General features: G+C 43.0%; 1 non-coding gene across 1 annotated transcript; it reads left to right on the top strand.

Moving 5' to 3' along the window:
• The first annotated feature begins 336 nt into the window (after nucleotides 1-336).
• On the top strand, nucleotides 337-408 carry TRNAT-GGU. Its single transcript has one exon. It is a non-coding gene; the product is annotated as a tRNA-Thr (tRNA).
• Nucleotides 409-6,038: the final 5,630 nt, after the last annotated feature.

Below are 6,038 nucleotides of genomic sequence, written 5' to 3' on the forward strand. Positions count from 1 at the left end.
TTGCATACTTCTCACCAGTTCAAAGAGAGCCACCATAGGAACTTCTTGATCCAAGTACAGGAACTGATCTATGACTGTCATAGCTGCGTGCACATCCACGATCAACTTGATATTTGACTAGTTGCCAAGGTATCAAGAAAAAAATGGTTGTTTGCACAAGCCTCCAGAGTCAGCTCAATTAATTTTTTCCCACTGGAGGCACAGAAGAATGCAAATTTCTGCCTTTGGAAGGTAACTGTTTACCCACAACTCTGTCATTTTTAGTTCCTAATTCCACATCAAATCAAACAGATGTCGCACTGCACAAGTGTGTCTGTGTATATATGTGTATGGGGTGGGGCTGTGGCTTAGTGGTAGAGCCTCTGCTTGGTATGCAGAAGGTCCCATGTTCAATCCCTGGTATCTCCAGTTAAAAGACTTGGAAGACCTCTGCCTGAGACCCTGGAGAGCTGCTGCCAGTCTGGTTAGACAAATACTGACTTTGATGGACCAAGGGTCTGATTCAATATAAGGCAGTTTCATGTGTCTGTGTGCACTGAAGATCTTATATGTTGAAACACTTCAGAATAATAGATCTGGAATCAGTTTCATATATTAATAGATCCAGGACTGCCAAAATAGTCTAGCTTCCCAGTCTGGGAATACATTATGGTTATTGGGGTACCAGTCATCTTCTATAAGCCACACATGCACAAACACTCCACAACCACTGTGTTTACCACAATTCATTGGACTGGACTGCACATCTGTCACATTCTTAATTAGTCTTATTTTAGAACATCTCTAATAAAAGAAATTCAACAATCACATTATGATGACATGGGGAAAAAATCCTGTTCCTAGGAGTTCCTAGAAGGCTTATATGCAAGTGTGCAGGGAATAACAACACTTTCAGGAACCTGGATAGCTTATCAAGCCATTAACATGTTACTGTATTGAATGAAATACTTAATAGCTTGGCTTAGCTTCCCTGACGCTAATGCTCTTTTCCCCTCGGAGCTATACTGACTGTTTTTACAAACTTGACGTTTATCTAGAAAGATTAGTCTCAATCACCCAATTCATTTTCTCCATGGTTCTGTTGAGAAAGATGCCAGGCAACAATTGGGTGAAGTGTGGTGGGAATCACTTCTAGCAAGAAATACAGACGGCCCACAAACATATTCGTGATCTGAGTTCTTGCAAAGTGGGTTGAGTTCTAAATAACTAGGCAAAGAGCACCCAAAAAACTTCTCAGCCAAGTATGTATTTGAAGTGGACCAGCCTGTTGCTAATCCAGCATGCTAACCAACAATTTACTTGTCCATGTTCTTGAAATGTTCCAAAATTAGTCAATAGTTTTGTCCCCGGATGGTCACACCTTGTGGTGTAAAACCAAAAGCCAGTACTGAGGGAAATGCTTGCTCCAAAATACATTCAGTTAGAGACTGTATTTCAGCGCACAGAGATAGGTGTTTACTCATTTTGTTTTCTTTTCTAAATAGATTCTAGGAGGAACGTGCTGATTACACAAACTATTTCAAATATCCTAATGCCAAATAAAATAATCACTGCACACTCACAATCAACCTTTCTGTCTGCAGAAATAACAGAATCTCTTCATGCAAAAAATATTGTCACTGGATTCTTCTCCCCTATCTACAAATTCTTCCCACACCCCTGGACCCTTACAATAAGATGATGATGAAAAGTAAACATTTGTCACTGCCTCCGAGGATAATGCATTCTTCCAAGAGAAGCAAATAAAAATTATTCCACTAAAAAGGAGCAAAGACACACCAAACCAATGGACTAGATATGTGAAGGGCTGCTATAGACTGCCGTGCACTCTGGAACTGGCACTGTACTATACTCTGCAGTTGACGTTTGGCCCACTTGTCATAAGGCTTGGCCACCACAACTTTAAGGTTTAAAGGCTGTTAAAAGGCCTTTATGACAGGAGACTGTTTAAAGGCCTTTATTAGGGAAAAAATTCCTTTCTTTGGGCCAGAGGATCTAAATAATTATTCACCAATTTTAAATCCTGAGCAAAATACATGAAAAGTTAGCAGCGCCTCAATAACTATTTGTTTCTGGGTGACACTGATTGACCCTTTTAAATCTGTCTTTCAAATTTGTCTTTCAACTCAGATATGGAATAGAAAAATGCCTTGATCACCTTGACTCATGACCTATGCCAGTCAGTTGATGTGTGAGTTCATCTCTACTGGTTCTTCTGACCCTCCCAGCAATATTTGATACGATCAACCATAGTACCCTCTGGGTGACCTAGCTGAGGTAGCTATGAGAGGCACTGTTTTACAGAGGCTCCAATCCTTCCTGAAGAGGAGGTCCCAGAAAGGAAGTTTGGGAAAGCTACTTTTCTACTTGTTGGACTTTGGCATGTCCCCCAAGCTATTTTACATTTTCAGAAAATATCAGAGAATATAAGAGATTCAAAGTGTCAGTGGTGTGCAGGGGTAGACTGAGAGGCCAAAACAATCCTGAAAAAGTGATGCACACTCACTTGCTGCCATGCCCCCAACCTCATGGAGGACCTAAGAGGCACCTGTAGTTGCACCTTGCTCAAACCAGTAGGCTAAAGTTGAGCACTTCCATGCTTCACCTCTCTAGACACAAATTACCGCAGCTGGCACAGAGTGAAGCCAGGTAGTTCTCTGCCTTCTTTGGGAATAGTGGGGTTGACTATGTTCCTCCTTGCTGGCCACACCCCAATCATGTCAAAAGGGCAAAGCCAGACACTGCTGTGCCTGTGCTTTTTCACTAGATGCACCATGCCAGTACAGGGTGAAGTCAGGCACCCCTGTACCTGTGCTCCTCTTTGCTGGACTGGGTGCCGCAGAGCCAGCAAGGAGGAATATGGCTGCTACTAGCATAAGGCAAAAATGACCACTGCAGGATGGATCCTGCGAAGAGGAGTACAGGTGTCACTGACCTGGGTAAAGAGGAGTACAGGAACTGACTTCGCTCAGTGCCAGCTGCACCCGTACTCACCACTCCCAGGTGGGGATGGATGTGCATAATTTAGGACAAAGGCCCAATGAGATTTCCTCCATGAAATGACCAATCTTCTCCTGTTAGTATGATACCTGATTTTCTTTTCTATCACATTCTAGGAAGGTAGAAAAACTTCAAATTAGTCCCTTGAGATAGTTAAGGGGTGGGTGTGGCCAAACATCTAAAACATAAGCCAGACAAGGCAAAAGTACTGTTGACTGGACAGAAGGCTAATTTAAGAATAGATGAACAAGTATGGTGTGTATAGTGGATTCTATATCCTTTAGAGAGCAAGGACAAAGTCTGTCTACATATGATATCTGGCGGTAGCTCCTTAAAAGCACCTCTGATGGCAGAACATTAAAGCGTGCAAGCATGTATGCTCTGTGATGATGTGGGGCTGTTGACAGATACTTCGCAGTAGAGCCCATGTTAAAAGTCCCCAACCTGCTTGGGGAGCATCTGCTGGCTGCACGTTCCCTAAATTCTTGCCTTTCGATGTCAAGAAATCTTTGTTTAATAATAGCATAGGCTTGTTTATTTGAAAAGGGGGCTAAATAATCTGGGGATGTGAGGGCGATCTGGCCGCGACATCTGTCACCCCATTGATCGCCAGGGTTGATTCGGCTGATCTGGCTGGCTAGGCGGGTGTCCCCTACCTCCCTCACCGCTCCATGTGCGTCCCTCCCGAAGCTGTGCGCTCGGGCGAAGAGGACGACCATCCCAGATAGAAGGAGTGTACCATTCTTCTGTCAAGGGTACACGATAGCTGTGCTCCCCTGCTAGAACCTCCAAACAAATGTTACATCAGTTTTTTTTAAAAAAAAAAAGGTTCAAGGGGATCCAGGAAGTTGCAGGTCAGCTAGTTTAACATCTGTTACTGTTATTAAAGATCCATAGCACATAAAAACACATGCAAACATGTAAGCACATAAAAACAAAGCCTTTTGAGGAGAAATCAACATGGCTTTTACAAAGGGAAGTCCTATCTCACTGAGAGGTTAGAGTTCTTTGAGAAGATTAACAAGCATATGGATAAGGATGATCCAGTAGACATTATATACTTGGACTTTCAAAAGGCTTTTGACAATAAAAGACTCCTGAATAAGCTTTGCCATCGTGGAATAAGAGGACAGGTCTTTTCTCCCCAATGGAGATGTAAGCAGCTTACAACTTTACATTGTTCTCCTCTTTTCCACTGTATCCTCACAACAATCCTGTGAGGGAGATTAGATGGAGACTGTCCCAAGGTCACCCAGTAAGCTTCCATGGCAGAGGGTGATTTTGAACCTGGGTCTTTCAGATCCTAGTCTGACACTCTAACTATGAGAATCATGAACACCTAATAATCTGCTTATTTTAAGACACCTCCAAGTCAGACATTAGCATGCAATGCATAATTAATGTTGTGCTTTTCCGATCTTTCAACAGACAACTTTCATGAAAGGGATGTTTATTCAAGCAATAAATCACTGTTTAGTTCTCTGTCATGAGGTGGAAAAATACCCTTGATAGATTTATTGCATGGAAATGTGTGGTCATGTGGCAAATATAAGCCAGATAAGGAGATTGGGATGTCCTAAAGCAATTGAAATTCACCAGGGTTAGAGGGGAAGGCACTGTTGCCTTTTTTAAAAAAAACTGATCCAAAATGTTTGTGCTGGTATAACTGGCTACTATCTAGTTATACTCCACTCATCCTCAAAAAAGAAAAAAAGAAAAAAGAAAGCCCTTAAAATCTAAATTAGGTTTTCCTCCCTGTTAAGGAGAAAAATCCACTCTGAAAACCCCTAGGAGGAAGCTAGCCAACAGTAGTCTCATCCTTTTTTTTCCAATATCAAGCTGGCATCTGGCCTTTAATGTCTCTACTGGCAACAATCAATCCGTTTCTCTTCGTCTTTATGGTATACCGGTATATCATAGAATCTCCTTGATAAACCATAAGAGAAGAGGAAGTCCTTGTGCTTTTTCCCTGTGCAGCTACTCTAGGACTTCCTTTTCATCTAGAGGTCCAGGGCCACTGAGGGGGGAGGGGACTCGGGGTACAAAACTATGCAGGCCCAAGTCAGCCTGAGGGTCCACTGAAGGTAGAATCATCCTGCATTCAACCAATTAATTCAACCAATTAATTTATTTTAGTGCAGTTCTACATGGCAGCCACTAGAGGCACATGCAAGGCAAAGTAAAGCTAACAGACAGATGCTCTTCCTAGTTGGTGTTGTTTCCTGTCATTTCTTCACACAGATTTTTAAAGAACGCTCTCCATCGCTGCAAACTTCTTTAACTAAAAAGCTGAGGAAAACATTTTCCTATCAATCCCATCAATCAATCTGGTATCCCCCACCATCTAATTATTCTGTGCTTGTTCTCCCAATACTACCTCATTCCTTCTCATCCCTACTCGGTCTGGGGGGTTAGGGGGGTTAGGGGGGTTACAGCATACTTAATAGTAGAACAAAATACCTTCTATGTCAAGTTAATATTTCCCAACAATCTTTCAAACGTGGTGAAAGTGTGATTCCCCCTCCCCAATATACAATGTGATCTCTATTAATCTGTATTATAGGTTATAAGGTCGTGGTCACACACGCAAGATAACACGGGGGGGAAGCGAGGCTATTTTCTCGCAAAAATTTGACCTGCATTTGTGGGGGGCAGCCCGCCACTGCATGGTCAGACGCAAGCACGGGTGAATCGGGATGTTTCCTTTGCCATGTGTTTCCAGTGCGCTTCAACGAGGGATCGATGATTCGCATCTCTGCACTGAGTGTTTCCTATGGAGCATGTGATGATGTGCATACTGAAATGGGGGAAGAAACAGCAGCATGGAGTCGGGATGGCCTGATCAGACCATCCTGATGCCATGGGAACACACTGGAGCGATCACACAGGGGAAATTCTGTTCCTCGCCTGTAGCAACCCATTTGCTACCGGACTTTTCCTAGTGTCTTTTTACCCTGCTTCTGCGGTGGAGCAAAACAGGTTGCCGATGGGTGCGGGACACTTGGCAGATGTTCTCGTGTGATCGGGCCCTTAAAATC

The sequence above is a fragment of the Gekko japonicus genome, unplaced genomic scaffold, assembly GCF_001447785.1.
Source record: "Gekko japonicus isolate JY-2015 unplaced genomic scaffold, Gekko_japonicus_V1.1 scaffold1038, whole genome shotgun sequence".
In the NCBI taxonomy this organism is placed as follows: Eukaryota; Metazoa; Chordata; class Lepidosauria; order Squamata; family Gekkonidae; genus Gekko; species Gekko japonicus.